The following is a 22,876-nucleotide window of genomic DNA, read 5'->3' as shown; positions in this document are numbered from 1 at the left end:
TGTTTTGCAAGCCTCTGTAGTATAATGATTCTTTCTTATTTAAATCAATATTTGATAGAGTATTGGAACACTACAATTTTCAGTAAATGTTACAGGACAGTGGTATTACATTGATAAATACAGTGTGTTAAAAAGAATAGAGATATTTTTAATGTATTATCCCAATAAACTTCAAAATGCATTTGTTTCATTACAGAAGATACACTTAGTGTCTCAAAATAGAAACTACACAGCTGTTTTCATCAACTAATAAATAACTTTCTGCATGAGTCATTATGAAGATTTTGATGAATTTTCTTTGTAAAGGGCTTAAGATGAAATAATAAATTATCAGAAAAGATTAATATCTTTTCTTTAGGGCCTGTATCTTTTTTTTAACTATGATTATACTTTAAATAGTATAGAAATTAATGATTATTATGTATGTATATAACTTTAGGATTAAGTGGTTTTGGAAGTGTATTTCTTACATTTATTTCACAAATACTTTAAGGCATATTGAGACAGTAGCTGTGTATAAGGGAAACTGTACTGTCACCTAGAAAATAGTAATGTAATCTAGTTGGTCGAAAAGAAATCTGAATTTGAAGCAGTGATTGGTTTTCTTCTTGTCAGTGATATCTGGTAAATATTGAAATCTCTTCATAACCCACAATTGTCCAGTGTCTTATTACTGTCTTATTATTAAGCCTGATGCAGTAGTTGACTCTATTTGGAACTTTCAAGAAGCATGAATTTCAGGAACTCACTAATGAAAACGTGAGGATTGTTGGCAGTGTGCTGAAATGCTGAAGTAGTCTTACTAAGAACAGAAGCAATGTAGACAACAAAAAGAACTAATAGCTACAGAAGGGACTCAGACTTGAGTTCCTCCTGCCTCAGCCTTCCACATAGCTTTGACCGCACTATTTTATTAATTCTCCATTCCATCCTTAGGACTTACTGTGTTCCCTTGAATTGCCATTCCTTTATCTTGGTTCATTTTGTCTGTGTTTTAATACTATCCCTTGGAATTTGTGTTTCATTTTATTTTTTGAGAACATTTGCTTTTTGCTATGCACATGAAATTGTATTGATTCCTTCTTTTCTCTGAAAGGGTCATTTAATTGGGTATAGAATTCTTCAGTAGACAAGTACTTTCACTATACTGAGACTACTCTTTTTAATCGGGCTTCCACTGTAATTACTGAAAAAAACATTTAGTTGGATTACCACTCTTAAACTAGCAATCAGTCTACTTAATAAGCTTATTCAAGTATTCCATATGTTGTTTATAGTCAGTTTTTGTAGCCTTCCCTTGTGTTTTTTTTTTTTTTTAATATATGCTGTACTTTCTAAGTGATACTTCTGATGGATGGTGCATCACAGATTCCTGTTCTCTAAAGACTGTAAACGTCCCTCACTTTAGTAAGGCAAAGTACAAATAAAGGAAAATGATAAAACATGTATAGGAAGAGACAGGGGAGAGATCTTGTCCAACAGGGAAGTGGATGAAGGGAATGAGGGGAGAGGGAAACGGAATGAGAGGACTGAAGATAAGTCAGGAAACCCACACCCCAATCAGTGTAAACCTTAGAAGCCTTAACTTCCTAAGTCAAATGCTATCAAGGAGTACAAAAAGGTGATTTGGGATCTAGTGGGAGCCATTAAAATAGTTATGACATCTTGATGTAACCGTTCCTCAAGATGAGTGTAAACTGCATGCTTTACAAACATATGCACTGATAAAATAAGTTGAAAAACAAGGCCATAATTTGATATCGTTTTTTCCAAGTGAACTGTTATTTGTTCAAATTTGCCTCACTATTCTTGACAAGGCTATTAGAACTGTGGTTGCTCGCATGCAACATGTTTTAGCTTTTCTTGTAGAAAGGGTGGATTCACATGCAGACACCATACACTAGAGGGGCAGTGTCTCCCAATATGTTTTGCATGATTGAAAACATTTAATGATGAACAAGAATTTTATGTTCTTATTTTCACATTTTAGTTTTCATGCTTAAATGTACTTTGTGTATCTGTCCATATATATATATATATATATATATATATACACACACACACATATATATTTGTTTGTTTGTCTTTTTTTTTTTTTTTTTTTTTGAGACAGGGCCTCACTATGTAATTCACATTGGCTTTGAACTCACTCTGTAACCCAGCCTGGCCTCAAACTTACAGCAATCCTCATGCCTCAGCATACGAAGTGGGAAGATTACAGGTGGGAACCACCATGCCCAGCCTATAGTTTATGTATTTTAAAAATAATTTTCTTTCCTGCATAGGAAGACCCTGGTTCAAAAAAGAATACTGACAACAAACTTTAAAAGGCAGAAATTCTATCATCCTTTGTATAAAATAGTATGTTTGATATTCATCTATTTTCTTTGTCATAAAAAAGCATTCATTTTAAGAGTAATATTTTAATATAGTAATATCATACATATTCCAAATATGCCTCTGCTTCTAATCAATTCTCCTTCCTAAGCATTTGACATAATTAAGATTTGAAACGCCAGCTGTGGCTAGAGCTTGGTAGCCCTGTGTCTGCCTAGCAAATACAGGCCATGAGTTTGGTTCCTGGATTAAAAAATAAAAGAAAAATATTTGGGATGTCAAGATATCCTTACATACTTGCATTTCCATATAACATGAAAATTTGCTGTTGGGCTATCTTCTAAAATTACTGCACAGGAAACCTCAAAAAAAAAAAAGCCATTGTCTCCATTTGGAGCTGACTCACTGAGTTTGAGGGATAGTAAGAAAGTCTTTCCCTTTATTGGAGCAGATTAACTTAAATTGGAGAAGCCTCGGTGTAACTTCTAGGCTTCCTAATTTTCTGTAATTTTTCTCATGTAATACAAACTGATTATATCTGCAGCCACACCTACCACCTCATATTACGCTGCAGATTGACACTCAAAGTCTGGTGCCAAAGTCTATTTTGGAAGTGAGATTGCTGTCATAAAAAATATTTTATCTCAGAACAAGAAGGATCTTGTCTTTCTTCCACTAGTTAGGAAGTTGTAGACAACTATTTAGATTGTGACATAAGGTGAAATCCCGTTATTTATATTTCTTGACAGTTTAGCATTGACTTTTGTGAGTAAAGACATCATACGCATTCTTATACACAAGTGTTTTGTGGAACTATGATAGCATTTCTTCAAAATGAACAACAAGTTGGGGCATTTGGGGGACACAGACATGAATATATTTGGAAAGGTACCAACAGACAATTGTAAGTGGCCACATTCTTTGATGTTGTTATAAGAAAAACTAAAGATTACAATTTCTCCCCTTTCTCGACCACGTTGTGTGTTCTTAACTTTGTAGTTTCAGCTGTTTTAATAGGTGTACAGTGCTATCTAGGACTTCTAAAAAATATTTTGTTTTGAAATCAATTCGAAATTTTCACAGTTGTACAAATAGTACAGCAATTGTTATTTAATTATACATTGCATTACACATTACATTATAATCATAAATTGCATTATAATCATTATAAATTACATAGTGATTATATAATTCAATTATACTTTCTAGCTTTATTATATGATCTTTTCCTGTTTCTATTGTTCTGAAGAGCTTGAATCACTTAGCAACAAAATGCAGGTATGATACCCTAACTATTTTTCATGCTTATTTCTTTAAGCCAATAACACTCTTCTATATTAACAGAGTGCAGGACCTTCCTTGCAAATCCCACGTGCAAGCCTAACATACGTATTTCCTTGTAGTGTCTTTTTAGCCCCCTTCACTCTTAATTCACTTCTTAGCTATGCCTTTCATGCTCTGAGTATCTTGTGCAAAATGAAAGTGATTTTGAAGTTTGTTTATAAATGTCTGTTTGCCTGATGTTTTTCCTCAAAATTGCATCTCTGCCAGAAATACCAAAAGTGATGTCAAGGTGTTATCAATGAGGTGTATTAGGAGACACTGAATATCAGTTTGTCCCAGCAATGTTTGATGCTAACTGTTAACAATTGATTAAAATCGTATCTTGTTTTCTCAAGTTAAAGTTAATTTTGGGGTGGAGCCTTAGGGGTAGAGAAAGAGAGGAGGGGGGAGTGAAGAATAGGAGGTAAAAATGATTGAGATGCATTGTGTATTTGCAACTTTCCATGATGAATGCTTCCATTATATGTCCCAAATATGTGCCTATAAAAAGACAGTTAATACACATCTTCATTCATTCGTTAGTACATACTGGTTTTGTAAGCAAAAAAATTTGCAACTTTCTGTATAGTTTATCCTCCAACAATCTTCACAATGCCTATATTGGCCTCCATTCATGATTCTTACTTGATACACTCATTTTTTTGATGGTTGCTAAGGAGTATGTCACAAAATTCTGCCTTTCTCAATTATGTTTAATATCATTTTCCCAATTATGAAGTAACGTTGTTTTACCTAATTTATTGAAAGGTTTATTTATTCATTTTGAAATGTGGTTTGGTGAATTGTTGTTTTGCTCAAAAGAATAAACAATGCTATGATTATTATGATTTTAGATATTCAAATTTTTCCAGACTAGATTTAGGTGAAAATTGTGCTTTATTATTCTTTGCAAATCCTGGACAAAAGATGTTTCGGGACCACTTTTAATTTCTTTATTTCATCTCTCACATATTTCTTCACAATATCCTGGTAGACTTTAGAGCATGTACTATTTCTAAAACCAAATACTAGTAGCAAATCTGCTTGTTGTTGGAGTAGTATAATTGTTTAGAACATCTTAATAGGAAAAAAATAATAATGTAAGTATCTGCATCATATATACAATCTCCAGTTCCATCTAGAGATAATTTTAACTTAAATTGCTTTAGTTGTTTTTATTAATATTTATTATTGTATGACTATGGTATTTGAAACTTTGCTTCATTTATTGCTAAGTGATTCTGTTATAGTACTTTAGCTTTTTATCTTTTCCTTTCTTTTCTCCCATACACAACTGTGTTTTATTAGTACATATTCGTAGCTCATGATGCTTACCTTTCTTGCCTGGAGCTGGCACATGTACATAACACATCTGAACGCTTTTTGTCATCCCTTTCCCTGTCCTCTCTCCTACCTCCTTCCAGCTCTTGGTCCCCTTCCCTTTTGAAAAAGATCTCCCTACCCTCTCCCTATTATATTTCTGTTATGTTGCTTTTTGTTTATAATCCACGTCTCTCACATAAGAGAATCCATGTGATATTTAAGTTTCTGTGTCTGATTTTTTTTCTCTTAACAACATGGTCTCACATTGCATCTCTTTTCCTGAAAATGACTCAACTTTAATTTTTCTTTGTAGCAGAATAAACACTATGTTTTTCATTGTGTATAATTACATCTCCTTAATACATTTATCTATCGATGGGCACACAGACAGACTGCTCCCAAGAATTAGCGCTGCCTTAAACATGGATATGTGTATATTACTCTAATATGAGGTTTGTAATTCTTTTGAAAGATATCAGAAGGGGAACAGCTGAGTAAAATGGAATTTCTAGGTTTAGATTTTTGAGAAATCCCTATATGAATGCAATATTGACTGTACCAGTTTATGTACCCATTTGTGATGTTGAAGGATCTTTATTTTTCTCACAGCCACACCAACATTTGCTATTAATTTCTTCACAAAAGGCATTAATTTGCATTTTTCCTACTAGCCAGAAATGTCACATACATATCTATATCTATCTATCTCCATATATATATATAATGTGTACTTATAAGAAGTATCTGTTCGGTTATCTAGTCCACTTTTGATTGAGTCTTTTATTTGGGGAATGTCTAATTTTCTTGAATTCTTTGTATATTCTGGATACTAGTCCTCTGAGGACTATTTGGCAAACATTTCCTATTCTGTAGGTTGTGTTAGTTTTTGGCATTGCAAAAGATTCTGGGTATATTTTGCTATGTGACCCAATTCTGTTCAGAAAAAACCTTTCCTATGCCTATGCCTTCAAGATTTTTACATATTACATATTTTACAATCTAGCTGGTTATATTTAGTTATTTGATCCACTTTCATTTTGGATTATCGCGTGGTAAGAGAAACCTCCATAGATATCTGTGAACTGTAGTCTACTCCTGGTGTTTAGGTAGTTTATTCAGGAGAGAGAGAACTGAAAAACTTTATCATTCCAGCCTCTCATTTCTTGGTCTTAGACTGCGCCTCTGAACTCTGATCATTTATAAAGACTACTTTTCATAACTGAGAATTTCTGTCTGGAGAAATTTCTTTTGTCTTTTGAACTGAAACCTTTAGTTCCATTTCAAATAAAAAATTGAACTTCAAATTTCCTATGTCAACCGTTTGTATGCACCCGTATTCATTAAAAATATGTTATGTTGTACCTGCCTTTCATGTATAGGCAAAGAAAATCTAACAAATGATTGTTTGTAAAATTTAAGAATATTTCAAAATGTCTCGTCTCCACTTCTTGACAAAGAAATGGATAGCAAATTTTCCATACTAGCAACATGCAGGAAAAAAAAAAAAAAAAAAAAAAAAAAAACGGAAGCCAGTAAATATTATTACTTTCTACCTTACCAATCTGACACTATAAGAGGAATTATACAGAAAAATTTTTGTATAGTAAACTAAACAAAAAACACCAAAGAAAACACTGAATTTGATTCTTTTTACTCCAAATATTCTACTATCTTATGTTTTGTTGCAAATATGCACAAGATATTCCCCACATATTTTGTGATGGACAGCAGAGAGCTTTAAGATGCTCTTTTGCCTAGGTTTCCAGTCAAAAAAATTAAAAGGAAACAACTTTTAGGAAATGAAAGTTAATTTACTCTAGTAAAAGTACAATCATTTTTAATGTGAAACCAGGAGAGAAAATAAAAGAGGAAAAATAAATTGTTTCACTACACAAAATGAAAAACTATCTCAATAATAAAATACAGGATAAGGCAAATAAAAACTGATAAACTGTCTGGATTAACAAGATGTTTACAACCTTGGTTGTAAACAATCTTGATTCCATGTGTGATACACTCTTGGGAAAGACTTCCTTAAATTGATATTACAGTTAAAATCATAAAAGAAATCAGGTACGTGACATTTGTCTGAGTATTATATAGAAAATGTTCAACTTCAACTTTAGTAGTAATACAAATGCAGTTAAAATCTACTAGTGTTTCACAGAACAATTCAAAAAAATAATAAATCCCTAATAAATCCACTACAACAATATTCTTTATGGATCATTTGCTATCTATTAGATCCTAAATGAGACAATTTACATAACCAATCAATTAATCCTATGTACCCATCCTTATGAGGAAAGAATATTTCTCATTTATGGATGAAACTGTTGCTACAGTTTTCTAAGTCTTCCTAACCACAAATCTGGTAAATTTCTCAGCCTAGAAATAACTACCATACAAAACCTTTTGTAAGCAATTACTGTTTTGCCTATCTAATTAGAAAATGAATACACTTTAAATGATATTGTAGTGTGTTAGCTAGTGCAATAAAACAAATAGTCATTAACTGCTGCTGGATTTATATATTGGTATACTTTTAGAAACAATTACCCAAACCATATTAATAGCTATAGAATAATGAGAACATTTTGATTCAGGGTTTCTTCTTTCAGAATTCTATCCCAAACAAACTCTGATATACTGACAAAAGTTTATGCAGAAATATATGCATCACAGTATATTTTTCAGTCACAGAAACAGTAGTAAAGAGACTAGCAGTCAAACAATTGATAAATAAATGACCAGATGTCTTGAAAATCATATACCATGCAAAAAACATGATGATTATTTAATTGTGTGTAAATTCACCCTCAACATAATAAGAAGTTTTTTGTTGTTGTTGCTGTTGTTTTGTTTGTTTGTTTGTTTGTTTTTAAGACTGCCAAAGTCAAACAACCACAACTGTTTTTTTGCCAAGTTTTGCAGCCTCCTGCTAACAGGAATTAAAATATTAAGAAAAGAGGGAAGGGGAACAGCAGTGACTGCTGATGCAAAATGATTTGAAGTGAATTCAGTTTGCATCTACTTTAATGGAAAGTTCTGGGAAAAAATGTGTACTACTACAATTTACTAACATACTGTACAACTCCGTATTTGAAGTGATTTAAGTAATGTGTATGTTTTATTACTACTGTACTTATATAGTATTTTCAAGTTTGTGCATTAAAATATAGGCACATAAAAATAATACAAATATTATCAGTGGCTAATACTCAGTGCTAGCATTACAGATATTTTTATATGCTTTGTTCTACATACCTATCTTCTGAAAATATACTAGATGACTGTGAATTATTTTTATGTTAAAGGTAAACCATACTTTTAAGTAGTAGCATTGCCCAAATCAGTGTGTGTATAAGGGGGTAAATAAAATAATATAAATAATGGGGCAAAGAATTCACTGTAAATCAAATAGTTATTAGGTAAATTAATGTTAATGTTTAATTCTGAAGTTACTAAATAGGTGCCTTTAAAATAAACATATTTAAAGCTCTGAAAATAGCTGCCTGACAGAAGAAATTAGATTTATAGATTCTTTATTTTAAACAGTGACTGATTTCTCAGCATGTATCTTATATTCCAGGAAGAAAGCAAGAGCAAAGAAGCTTAAAAGAAGAGGAAGATATTTGATTTCACATGCAGAGGTCAACAGAGGCGACTCAGAAATATTCACCTCCATGGTTTTCTCATGTGGTGCATGATTCCGTAAGCCTCCAAAGGATGAGAATGAAAATGCTCTTTAGTAATTACGCAACATATCTCCTCCCTGTCTTTTACAATAGGTATGCTAATCTCCTCTTTATTTTTCTCACTGTCCTGAGAGTTGTGTTTAAACTACACAGAAATTGTTTCTATAAAAGTTTGACTGAATGAGATAGCCTGCATTTTGGTAAACTGATCAAAATTGCAAATCCAGTAGTATCAGCAAAACTTGTTTAAAGTAAGTCACCCAGTGATAGATCATTTTAAGGAAATAATATTTGAGGGCCAAGGATTTAGCTCAGCGGCATAAGCGCCTGCCTAGCAAGTACGAGGTAGTGAGTTTGATCCCCGGTACCAAATTGTTTTGTTTTGTTTTACTTTTTGATATTATGTGTATTTAAGGAAAGAAAGTACTGAACTAGAAATGGATCTTGCAATACACATCCTTGATCACTTTTGATCAATTCTCAGAAGGCAGTTTAGACACCGATGATTATGAGTGAAAACATTTACTTTCTCTCCACAAGTCACAAATCACACTCTGATTTTATCTTACGTTTCACATCCAGCCATGTGGTTATCACCTTCTTCTCCTCCCTCTCTATTCCAGTAAGCCTGCCTAGGTCTTTCAAGATTTCATTTACTAGAAGGACAGTAGATAGTCCTCATGGTCTAATTTTGAAGGACATTTCAAATTCCTCAGAACATAAGTTGAGACTATAATGTTAAGTTAAATAAATTCAGACACTCAAGCTTTACTATCTGATAGTTACTCTTGCATATGTAATCCAAATATAAAGAGCAAGATAAATGATGGAAAATAGAAAGTAAGAAGATCAATCCCTCTAAAATAGGAAGGACATTAAGAGATGGAGGTGGTAGGAAGGGGAAGAAAAGGGTACAAAATAAGGAACTGAGCTGTGTTATGTACAGGTACTGGCTACACACAAGGAATGTAAACATGTGTACTGCAAACATATACTAAAAAAAAGGTAAGTGTCACTCTGTCCTGCCACCCATGAGTGATGACTACCTGTTGTAAATACACCAGGAACCACTATGGCTGACACACTGCTTAATTGCTTTTCTATTTCATTTCACAATATAATTTTGTAGAAGTGTTTAACACATACATTTAAATTTAAAATATAAAATGTCACTCTCCAGTTCTTTGTGCTCTATTTCTAATATTTAGCCACAGGTAACCAGAATTTTTAATAGGTAGTTTCATTCAAATTGCATGTTCTTTAAAAGTATTGTTTTTAATTTGCTCTTTTATTTAATTTTTGGTTGTGTAGTGTTTAAATGTTTAATTTTTCACTTCTCAAAACTTACATTTGTTGTGACAGGTTTATAAAAACAAAAATTATACATGCTAGTTGATGACTCTATTGTATTTTGATGCATACATCATGTGATGTTCTAATTATGTAAAACATATCTATCTCCTCAGATGTCTTTAATGTCTTTATAGGAAAAACATTCAGAACCCTTTCACCTATCATTTTGAAATGCACTGTATGTAATTGTTATTGATAGTCACCCTAAGGTTCACTAGCACACTAGAACTTCTTGCTGTTGTTACTTAGCCTCCATCCATCACCAGATTCCCATGTCCTGCCCAGGACTGCCCCCCAGCTTCTTTGTTGTTGTTGTTGTTGTTGTCATTGTTTATTTTTTATCGGTACCTGGGATGGAACCTCCAACTACGTGCTTAAAAGGCAGGCACTTAAGCTGCTGAGCTAAATCCCTCCCACCCCCACAATCCCTTTCATAACCACAATGCTTTTCACAACGTTGAGTTAATCACCATTTTTATTTTAAGGTAAAAAAAATAAATAAATAAAATAGCAAAAAACAAACAAAAGAAACCAAACCCAAAACAATAGCTATCTATGATTTCAATACACAATGACAGGAATTTAGTAAGTTTTGTTCTATTACATGTTATCTTCCAAAGGGATGCTCATTTACAGCATGCAAAATTGATCATCAGCATAAAAACTGTTCTTTTCCATGAGTTGATAGAATTATTGGTAAAATTATCTTATCTCCTTATATGTGTTTATACAAATGCATAGTTTTCTTTTTCCTTTCCTTTCCTCCTTTCCCTTCTACCAGTTATTCTTTCTTTTTGAGCAGTTTCTTACACTTTCTTAATATTTATTATAAAATTTAGATCTTATTTACCATTTCAGTTTCTTACATCTGGAGACAATATGGTATTTTACATGTATGAGTCTGGGTTATATGATTATGGTCACAAGTTGCATCCATTTACCTACAAAAACCTCAAGTTTATTTTTCAGTAGAGTTGAGTAGTACTCCGTTGTATAAAAATACCACATCTTTTTTTTTTTTTTTTTTTTTTTTTTTTTTTGTCTTTTTATTGGTACTGGGGACCAAACTCATGACTGCCTGCTTGCAAGGCAGGCGTTTATGCCACTGAGCTAAATCCCCAGCCCCTAATACCACATCTTTTTAATCCATTCCTCAGTTGATGGACATTTCTGTTGTTTCCAAAATTTGACTATTAAAAATTGCGCTGCTATGAACGTGGATGTACCTCTATTGCTATGGTATGATGTTTTCCATCCCAGAACATCCCAGAACAGGAATAGCTGTGTCAAATGGAACTAATAATTTAGATTTTCAAGGAATCTCCACATGGACTTCCAAAGTGTTTGCACCACTCTGCAATACCACCAAAGAGGATTCCTTTTTCTTCACAACTCCTCCAGAATTTGTTATTGACTGATTTCTTCATATTAGCCATTCTTTCTGGAATGAGATGGAATCTCAGTGTTGTTTTAATTTGAATTTCTTGTATAACAAGTGATGTTGAATATTTTTTTCATATATTTATTTGCCATTTGTATTTCTTTATCTGAGAAGTATGTATTCATCCCAGATCTCTGTTGTTGGATTGGGTCTTCGAATTTGGGGGTCCTGATATTTTTCAGTTCTTTATATGTTCTAGATAGAAATCTTTTGTCTAAAGGACAGTTGACAAATTTTTTTTCCCAATATGTGGAGGTATTTTCATTCTGTTGGTGAATTCTTTTGATGTGCAAACACTTTTTAATAAAACAAGATCCCAGTTGCTGACTCTTTAACATACTTCCCATACAGTTTGGGTTTTGTTCATGAACCCTCTCCATACACCTATGTTTTTGAGACTGCTACCTAATTTGTCTTCTGGTAGATTTAGTGTTTCTGTTTTAATGTTTATATCCTTGGTCCATTTTGACTATAATTTAGTGCATAGTGATAGGCATAGGTCTAGTTTAAGTCTTCAGGATGTGGAAAGCCAATTTTTCTAGCACTATTTATTAAAGAGGCTGTCTTTGTTCCAGTGAATATGTTTTGCCCCTTCTCGCTGAATTTGTTTGTGGTTATGTCTGCATCTTCTATTTTCTTCAATTGATTCCCAGGTCTTGTTTGTCTGTTTGGTTTTATTTTTGTCAATACTATGCTGGTTTTATTATAGTAGCTTTGTATTATAATTTCAAGTTAGGACCTGTGATGCCACCTGCCTTTCTTTTGTTTCCCAGGGTTACCTTTGCTATTCTGGTGGCTATTTGTTTCCAAATGAATTTTAGCAGTGTTTTTTATAGATTTGTGAAGATTATGCTAATGGTATTTTGATCAGAATTGCATTAAATCTGTATAATAGTTTTGTGACTATGATCATTTTCACAATGTTGGTTTTTCCTATCAATATGCAGGGTATATCTTTGTAGTTTTTCAGGTCCTCTTCAATCTCCTTTTTCAGGGAACTGTAATTTTCAATATTTTTTAATTTTGTTAGATTGATTCCTAGGTATTTCATTTTTCAGAATGCTATTATGAAAATTGTTGTTTCCCTAATTTCTCTCTCGGTGAATTTATTCTTTGTTAACAGGAAGGTTACTAATTTTTGAGTGTTGATGTTGTATCCAACTACACTTCTGAATTTGGTCATTAAATCAAGGAGAATTTGGTGGAGGTTTTTGTTCTTCTATGTAGAGTATCACGTCATCTGCAAATAATGATATTTTAATTTCATCCTTTTATTTCTATCTCTTGTCTAATTGCTCTGGCTAATATTTCCAGAACTATGTTGAATAAGAGCAGTGATAATGAATATCCTTACCTTGTCCTTGATTATTTTTTTTTTTTGTCTTTTTCATTTTTATTGGTACCAGGGATCGAACTCACGACCGCCTGCTTGCAAGGCAGGTGCTTATTCCGCTGAGCTAAATCCCTAGCCCCTGTTCTTGATTATTAAGTGAAAGTTTCCAGTTTTTATCTATTTAGATGTTGGCTGTTGGTTTGTCATAGATGACTTTTATGAGATTGAGGTAAAGATCATCTATTCTGATTTTCTGTGGGTTTTTATCATGAATGAATGTTGGACTTTATCAAATAATTTTTCTGCATCTATTGAGATGATGATGAGATTTTTGGTTTTGGCTCTGTTAATATGGTGCATAACATTTCTTGATTTGCATATGTTGAACCATCCCTGCATTCCTGAGGTAAATCCCATTTGGTGATGGTGTATAATCTTGAAGATTTGTTATACTGTGTTTTCTAGTATTTTATTGAGAATTTTTGTATCTATGCTCATTAGAGATATTTTCCTATAATTCTCTTTTAGGTTGTGTCTTTTTCTGGTTTTTCTCTCAGGGTAATACTTAGCCTGGTTTGAATTGAATTAGGGAGAATTGCTTCCTTTTCAATTTCATTAGAGTTTTAATAGTACTAGACTTAAGTCTCCTCTACATTTCTTGTAGAATTCAGCTGTGAATCTATCAAGACCTGAGTTTTTCTTTGCTGGTAAGGTTTTAATTACAATTTCAGTTTTACTATCTGATAATGGATTATTCACAATTTTTGCATCTTGAATGGGGTTTGGTAATTCAAATAATTATAGGAATCTGTGCAAATTTTCTGTGTTTTCCACCCAATATGAATTTAGTTTGTCAGAGTAGGTTTCAGTATTTCAATTTCCACAAGATCTATATGACTTCACCCTTTTTATTCCTCAAAGCATGAATTTGAGTTCTTTCATTCTTTTTTTTTTTTTTTTTTCTTTTTTGCTAAGGTTGACTACAACTTATTTGGCTTATTCTTTCAAGGAACTAAGTCTGTGATTCATTGATTCTTTGTATTGTTTTCTTAGTTTCAATTTCATTAACTGCTGCTCTGACATTTATAATTTTCTCCCATGTATGGGCATTGGGCTTGACTGACGCTTCTTTTCCTAGAAGTTTGAGGTGCAGCATTAGGTTGTTTCTTTGTACTCATTCTCTTTTCCTGATGTGACAATTTAGTGCTTTAAATTTTCATCTTAGGACAGCTTTCATTGCACCCCATAGATTATGGAATGTTGTGTTTACATTTTCACTTGATTGTAGAGGTTGTTTAAATTCATCTGTGACCCATTGATTGTATAGGAGGGTATTAGTTTATTTCCATGTGTTTATGAAGTTTTTTTGGTTTTGTTTGCCATTAATTTCCAGATCCATTGCACTATGATCAGATAATACATGTGGCATCATTTCAATTTCTTTGTCCTTGCTAAACTTGTTCTACGGTCTAGGGTCTATTTTATGGGAAGTCCCACGTGCAGCTGAGAATGTTTATTTTGATATTGTTGGGTGGAACACTGTAAACATCTACTAAGTTTATTTGCTCATATATTTAATTCAGTTCTGTTGTTTCTTTGCTTATTTTTATCAAGTTGACTATCTCTTTGTCATAGTGAGATATTAAAGACCCTCATTACAATTTTGTTATTGCTTATCTAATTTTTCATATCTATTGATATTTGTCTTATATAGCTAAGTTGTCCCATTTTTGGTACATATATATTTATGACTTATCAGTTCCTCTTGAATTTTTCTCCTGACAAGGATGTAGTGACCTTCTTTATCTCTTTTGATCATTTTTGGTTTGAAGTTAATTCACAGGGTCTGCAAACAGGAGAGCTACCCCTGCTTTTTTCTGCATTCCTGTTGCATGGAGTATTGTTTTTTGCGTCCTTTGACTTTAAATGAATTGAGTTTTTTTTTTAATTAAATGTACTTCTTGTATGCAGCATATTGTTGTACCTTGTTTCTTGATCCATTCTGTCAATGTTTCTTTTGATTGGTGAGTTGAAAAGGAAGCATTTCCATTGATGATTATAACCAATATGTGTTGGCTTATTTTTGTTATGCTATTTTCCTGTTGTTAGTTCCTTGTTTTTCCCTCTGCTTAATTGCTTGTCTTGCCTGGTGGTTTTTTTCCAAAGTTTTTCTTGGAACTGTGGACATTTTTATTTTTATGTAGAATAACTTTCACTGCTCTTTGTAGAGTTGGTTTTGTGATCATGTATTCATTCAGTTGTTCTTTGTCATGGAAGTATATGACTTCATTAATTTTGAAAGATAGTTTTGCAAGCTGCATCCATCCGTCTGGGTTGGAAGTTGTTTTCTTTGAATCTTGAACTATTTCAATCCAAGCTCTTCATGAATTGAAGGTTTGTGCTGGGAAGTCAGTCATGATTCCAAAGGGATTTTCTTTGTAGGTGGGCTATTTCTTTCCTATAGCAGCTTTTAATATTCTGGCTCTGTGTTGAATTTTTGGTATCGTGATTATTAGATATCTGGGTGTAGATTTATTTTGGTTATGGCTGTTTGAAGTTCTGTATACCTTATTTAAATGTATGTCAGATTCTGTTTAAATGCTTGGGAAATTTTCTGCTCTTACTTATGCAAACAGTTCTTCTTTATGTCACTTGTGTTGATGCTTACTTTTTTCATTGTCTCCTATCAGAGGCATCATCTTGAAGCTTTCAAGGTGGTACTTGATGATCCCTTATTATTTTTAAGAGATATTGACTTTCATGTTCACTAACCTCAATCATGTCTTTAAGGCCTGAAAGTCTATCTTCAGTTTTATTCAAGTTGTTTTTCCAGCTTTCAAAGGATTTTTTAACTTACTCTCTGTTAATCTATTTGATGCATTCTATTTATTTCCTTTATTGTTCATTCAAAGTTCCACCATTTTCCTATACACCTTTTTTTTTTTTTTTTTTTTTGTCCATGTCTTCTGTAACTATTGTGAGAAATTTCTTCATAAAATACCATTTCCCTTTTTACCTGAGATATTATTTCTGATCTGCTTCCCTCTATTCCCTCATGGATTTATTTCTTTACTTCACCTGCTATATTTTCATAAATTTCAGATATGTGGCTTTGGTGTTCTTCTGTGTTCATATATCCTGCACTTCTCTTGGGTGGGCTAGAGATCTGAGACTGCATCTTGGTTTTGTGTTTTGTCATTTTTCCTATTGGGTCATATTTCAGTCTTTTCAGTCTTGCTAGTTTTGCCTACAGCTAATGTTCACTGCTGTTAGGGTACTACCTTGTGGATAGCTTTCCCTTACTGGGCAGTCATGCTGTCTAGGACAAGGGCTAGTCACCTGCATGTCTCCTGTGGGGCTGGTTGAAGTATTTTGGGTTCTTTCTAGGTTGATTAGCCAAGAATTACTAATGTGAACCAGCCATTGGCTTGTATTATAATTGCTGCCTCAGGCTTTTCTAGGCAGCTTGTCCCACCTATCACCTATGCCCCAATCAAGCTCTGCTGTATCATTGAAGATCTCACAGGCCCAGCATGGTCCACTGGATAGAGTGTGGGGAAACCAGCATAGTTGGTCACAGGCCTGCCGAGGTACCTTCCATGCAGGGCAGGTTCAGCACCATGGTCTCAGGCCCACTGCAGTTGCCTGGGTGGAGGACACAGTCTCATGCATAGTCACAAGCTGTTGTGGTCCCTTCAATGGTGGAGATTGGTGGTGGTGTCACAGGCCCCCAAGAAGGGACCCTTTTTTTCAATATCTATGAGATCAATCTTTTTTTTTAGGCTTTATATGTGAAAAAATATGAAGTTTTTATCTTTCTGTATATGGCTCATTAACCAAACTTAATGGTTTCTGGTTCCATCCATTTTGTCACAAATGATAAAATTTCACTCTTCTTTATGGTAGAAGAATATTTCTTTGTGTGTGTGTTTCCTGATTTTTAAAAAACTTAAACATCAGTTGATAGAGACATGTTTTTTTTTTTTTTCTATTACTTCGCTATAGTGAATAGTTACCCAACAAACACGGGACTGCAGATGCCTCTTTAATATACTGGTTTTATTTCCTTCAGGTGAATAATCAGTAATGGGATTGGCAAATGCAATGATTGTTCTATCTTTGTATTTCCATCATAGCTATATTTATCTCTGTCCCTATCAAAAGACTGCAAAATTTATAATTAGTAAGTATCCCAACTCACACTTGCTATTCTCTATCATTTTGAGGCATGCCATTTCTACTGGATTGAGGTTGTATGTACCTCATGTTGCTTTTGATTTGCATTTCTAGTATTTACTTTGGTTGATTGCTCCCGATCATTACCTTTGCCAGAAAAAAGAAAAGTGTGAAATGACATAAGGTTGTATCTTAACATGAAACCAGTATTGGAGCAAACCAAATAGTCATCTTACAATTGAAAATAAGAGATCTATAGTCCACTATTGCTCCTCGGTAAATTATGCAAGAGCCAATGGAATAGAATTGTTCCATTGAACAGTACAGCGATTCCTTTTTGAAATATCTATTCTAAAAATTCTTGCTGGAACAACTATTTATGAATTATGGCCACTAGTAACTCTACAAACTAAAGACCTCTTTCATAGGCAATGAGATTCTATGGCTGCTTCTGAATGGCTTTCAAATTTTGTCTTACCATTATTGAGTGTTGTTCCAATTTCCACTTTTCAAAAGTTGAAATTGGTTTGTAACTAAGTTGATTTTGGGCTTATAGGCTTGATGAACTCAAGGGAACTTTTGGAACTCTCTTGGTTTTCATTATCACTGCTAGCAACCAAGATGGCATTTGTTAAATAAGGCAACTGTGATACAAAACCTTCATTAGGCCTCTCCCTTTGGTCTTTGAACCATCACATGTGTGTCACTAGAGAATGCAGAAAAGGTTTGGGATGCCTAGAGCAGAAGAGATGCAAGCAACCCCAAGGGCCTGCTGACTGCACAGTTAGCCATATGATGATATTTCTGGAGGGTACTGGGAAGAGTAATGCAGAATATCAGTTAAGTGAAATGCATATTATATGAGAAACCCTTCATTTGCCTGACTTTAAAAGTAAAATAAATTTTGCAAACAAAAAGAGATACACATGCACTCACTCACAAACACTGCTGTGTAGTCAAGAGTTGGAGAACAGCTGCTACTACAATTCAAACTGAGGAGAATATTCAAATGGGAGAATGGCAGTTTTAATTGCTGAGAACCCTAAGGGCAACTATCCTCCACAATATGAATTAGGTGTCGTGGGACAAAGAGAACAACTTCTGCACAGACAGGCCATCTGCACCATGTTGATCTTGCCAAGAAACAAACAAATCTGCAATTGACATTACAAAAAAGACACTAGGACCTTGGTCTCTCCATAGTTTATTGGGCCATCTTGGGTGAGACAGCTTCCAGCCTGTCTGACAGCCAAAACAAGCAAAGTAAGTGTATCTCAACCACTCTGTTAAGTTCCTAAATGGCCTCTTGAACTACACTCCTTATATCTGACTTCACAGTGGGGAAGGGGATAGGCATCTACTGGGTAGGATTAATGCTACTTTGAACTCACCTTCTTCAAGAAATTTATTTGCTTAAGAATAAGGATTATATTTCTAATGCTATCAAGATAAACTCTCACAAATTTAAAACCTTAATGCCACACTTATTTCTTGAATAATAGTTCTAGAGATCAAAATTCTGAAATGGATTTTATGGTCTAAATTCAAGATGTCAGCTGATATTTTGTGTTCCGTTGCTGCATAGGGGAAATACATTTGCTTGCTTTTTCTAGCTTCTGGAGGAGCCCTGAATTCTTTCACTCCAGCCCAATCTTTCTCTCTTATATTTCTTCTCTAATTTTGACTCACCTGTCATTCTCTTAAACAGTTCCTTCAGATTACATTAGCTATCCAGGTCAACCTTAAATTTTTTTTTTCAAGATCCTTCAGTTATTCACACATGCATAGCCCCTTTTCCCAAGGAAAGTAGCAGGGTGCATTGATTAGGATGGGAATAACTTTGATGTTGGGGAAAGTGGAAAGGCAATTATGTATGGCACATTTGTATGTCTATATTCTTTTATATATAATCTCTACAGCAAAAGGAAGAATTTAGTTTCCTGGAAATAAGAAAACGTATTAAGTAAAGAGGAGTCCAAAAGAAAGACTAAAATGACTTATCCCACCTCCAATATGATTGCAAGAAATATACACGTGAATGTACTTTAAAATGGAAGGGATTCTGCCAAACTGTGTTGTGTAGCATGCACACATTAAAACTCTCTTCATTATCAAAATCAGATAGATGTGTGAATAATCTATATTTATGCACAAAACATGATTCACTGGCTCAAATGAAACTTGAATACATATCCTTGAACGTTAAGCTCTGAATCAGTCATATCTGGTATGAGGTTACTGCTACATAAAGTTAAATGCTAGGTAAAATATTTAGTATCAGATTCAGCTTAACTCAGTGAGCATTCACGAATAAAGCAATCAAGGAGCATTCAACAATCCACCAAGAGAACATCTTCCCTCTCCTTTCCAAGTTCTATTCCTGTCACACATCTACCTCGGTTTCCAGAACAAATTAGGTCTCCCTCACATTTCTCTGCCTTTGCTCTGAGCCATTCTCTTACCCAGAAGGCTTCTCTCTTCCTTTTCTATTAAACTCTAGCTTGTATTTTAATTCTCAGCTCAAAGGCATTCTCTCAGAAATTTACCTCCATATTCTGTGAATGACCATTAATCATTCTCACCCCAGAACAGTGCCGTAAGTGGTACAAAATTTTAGTCATCACCATGCTCTCCAAGTGCATTTCTATATCCTTAATCTGTGAGTGGGAATTGAATGCATTGGATCATCCCATAACAGTATCTACCCTCACATAAGCTACACTATTTAATGAAAGGAATTTTCCTGTACAATAAAAGGGAGAGCATCCCAATTTCTCAATGCTCAGAACAGTGACTCTTAAACATCAATGTGTATAAGAATCAGCTGAATATTTTGTACCAAATGATTCTGGATTCCTACCATCATAGAATCTAAAGCAATAAAACTGAGGTAAGTAATACTGACCTTCATTTAATAAGCACACAGAGATATATTGGTCTTGGTGGGAATCCAGGCTAATACTTGTGTCTTAAAAAAGGAGTAAATGGTAATCCCAAAGATTATATATCTGAACAGAATCATCTCCTCATGAAGAGTTAAAATGTATGCTCCTTTAGTTTGATACTTTATGTAATGAATGAAGTCCTCCCTGGGGAAGGGTGGACATAACAGGTAGACTGACAAAAGCACAATCTCGAAGTGTGCATTGCCACGTGGAAATTAGCACCTGATAGTGAATTCCACTGAGTTCTTCCTGCTCCTATCTTACCATAAAGGCCAGTTCAGAGCCTTCCCTATATTTCTCAGCACAGAAGTTTTCAAGAAAACAAAATTGATTCTTAGAATGCATAAATCTTAAGAAATAGAAAAAAACAGAAGTTAAAATAGACATCTACCCTAAGATATTTCTTAATGTTATTTTGAATTAAAGTATCAATTAAGTATCAATAGATACTTATTCAGTACCTCTTGTCCGTAGAGGAGCCAATGTACTATTTTTTTCTGTATTTTATTTTATTTTTTTTCAATTTTATTTAAAAGGAAAAAGAGAAAACAAAACAAAACAAAACAAAGCGGTGTAAGGGTACAAGTAATACAGAGCTACAAAAAAAAAAAAAAAAAAAAAACAGTAAGAAATCACCAGTTAATAGATTACATATTATCATCTTAGAGATAGTTACTCAAATCACAGTATCAAAGCATACAAAGTGGACATTCAGATAGTGAGATTGCAAACAGTTGTGTTCAATGATCCAACCAAAAACATTAATATGGTCAGCTATTTAACACCCCTAAACACACTTGCAGTTGTATCCTTTAGAGCTCTTTTTTTTCCCCTCTCTTTTTTTACAACAAAATTTACACATTTTGGGTTTTATTACTCCTTAGTTCTTATTACTTTTTTTGGGAGAGAATAAAGTCAAATATGGCAAAACAAAGCTGTCAGTCAAAACCAAGGATAGACATAGCACATGATGTAAAACACAGTACAAGGTTATCAACAATGGTTATCAACAATGTCTCTTGTTTCCTTAAAAAGAATTGTCTATCTTATTAGATATTATAAAGTTGAATGAAACAGTAGAGAACAAGACCAATAAAACTTAAGCATTGTAAACATTACAGGACTTCCAAAGGAGACAATAGTCAAACCAAAATGGGCATCTTAGTGAATCTTATGGCCTTCAAAGTAGTTGCCTATACACTCAAACTAGATACTATCAGACAGAATGGAACAGAGTCTAATCAGTCAAAACAAGATAGTGGGAGTATTACAGGACTTCAAAACAAGTTAGTAGGAAATCAAAAAAAGTTACTATTATATATCCTGCTAATTTTTTAAATTTTCCCCTTAATTAAAAAGACATAAGAAATAACTAAATAATTTTTTAATGAATAAGGGAGAGATTGAGATAAAACAGGACATAACAATGTAACAATACAGGTCAAAGCATGACTGTTTCAGTAATCTAGTGCTTCACCACCAAATAACCCGACTTAATAGTAGTTACCATAGTGTCTGTCTTTTTCCTTGAAATATTTGAATAAAACTTCATATACTATAGCTTCAAATATTTCCATATCAAGAATAAAGCCTTTCCAATTAATAAGTGAAATCTTTATAAGGCTTCAAGGCCACATAATGGGGAATCATGATTACCACATATTTTTATATATTTGAATCATTACTTACATTAGGGAAACTATTCGGTATTCACACATGCGAGATTGATTTATTTCACTTATGAGTATGGTCTCAAGCCGCCCCCATTTATTGATAAATATCTCAATGTGATCCTTCTTTATAGCTGAATAATACTCCATTGTATAGAAATACCACAACTTTTTTATCCATTCCTGAGTTGATGAACACTTGGGTTCTTTCCAATATCTGGCGATTACAAATTGTGCTGCTGTAAACATAGGTGCACATATATCACTGTGGTATGATGCTTTCAGTTCTTCTGGGAATATGCCTAGAAGTGGAATAGCTGGAAAAATGGGACTTCCAATCCCAGCTTTTTGAGAAATCTCCAGACTGACCTCCACAAAGGATGCACCAGTCTACACTCCCACCAACAGTGTAGGAGAGTTCCTTTTTCCCCACAGCCTCTCCAGCATTTGTTGTTGGTGGTTTTCTTGATCCTGGCAATTCTTTCAGGAGTGAGATGGTATCTCAGTGTGGTTTTAATTTGCATTTCTCTAATGAACAATGATGATGAGCACTTGTATTTATTTGCCATTTGTATTTCTTCATCTGAGAAGTGCATATTCATCTCAGATGCCCATTTTTGGATTGGATCTTTGAATGTTGGGGGTCTGAGTTTTTTTTAATTCTTTATATGTTTTAGACAAGAGTCCCTTGTCTGAGAGGGAGTTCACTAAAATCTTTTCCCAGTTTGTGGGTTTTCTTTTCACTATGCTGGAGATTTCTTTTGACACATGCAGAAACTTTTTAAAAAGAAGTGGTCCCAGTTATTGATTCTGGGAAGTATTTCCCGTGTGCTTTGAGTCCTGTTCATGAATTCTCTACCTACTCCTATGTCTTCAAGGTTTCTACCCAATTTGTCTTCCAATAGATTTAGTGTTTCTGTTTTAATATTCAGATCTTTGACCCATTTAGATTTTAATTTAGTACATGGTGATAGACATGGGTCTAGCTTTAGTTTTCGGCAAATGGAGAGCCAGTTTTTCCAGCACCATTTATTAAAGAGACTGTCGTTCTTCCAGTGAACCTGCTTGGCTCCTTTATCAAAGATAAGGTGGTTGAATGTGTCTGTAGTTGTGGCTGTATCTTCTAATCAACTCCGTTGATCTTCGGCTCTGTTTTGTGTCCAATATCATGTTGATTTTACTACTGTTGCTTTGTAGTATAACTTCAAGTCAGGGATTGTGATGCCTGCTGCTTTGTCTTTGCTGCTTAGAATTGCCTTTGCTATTCTAGGTCTCTT

Source organism: Cavia porcellus, unplaced genomic scaffold (genome assembly GCF_034190915.1).
Source record: "Cavia porcellus strain 051 isolate PalLab524CR breed Dunkin Hartley unplaced genomic scaffold, mCavPor4.1 scaffold_1, whole genome shotgun sequence".
Taxonomy (NCBI): domain Eukaryota; kingdom Metazoa; phylum Chordata; class Mammalia; order Rodentia; family Caviidae; genus Cavia; species Cavia porcellus.
This window is presented reverse-complemented; position numbering follows the sequence as displayed.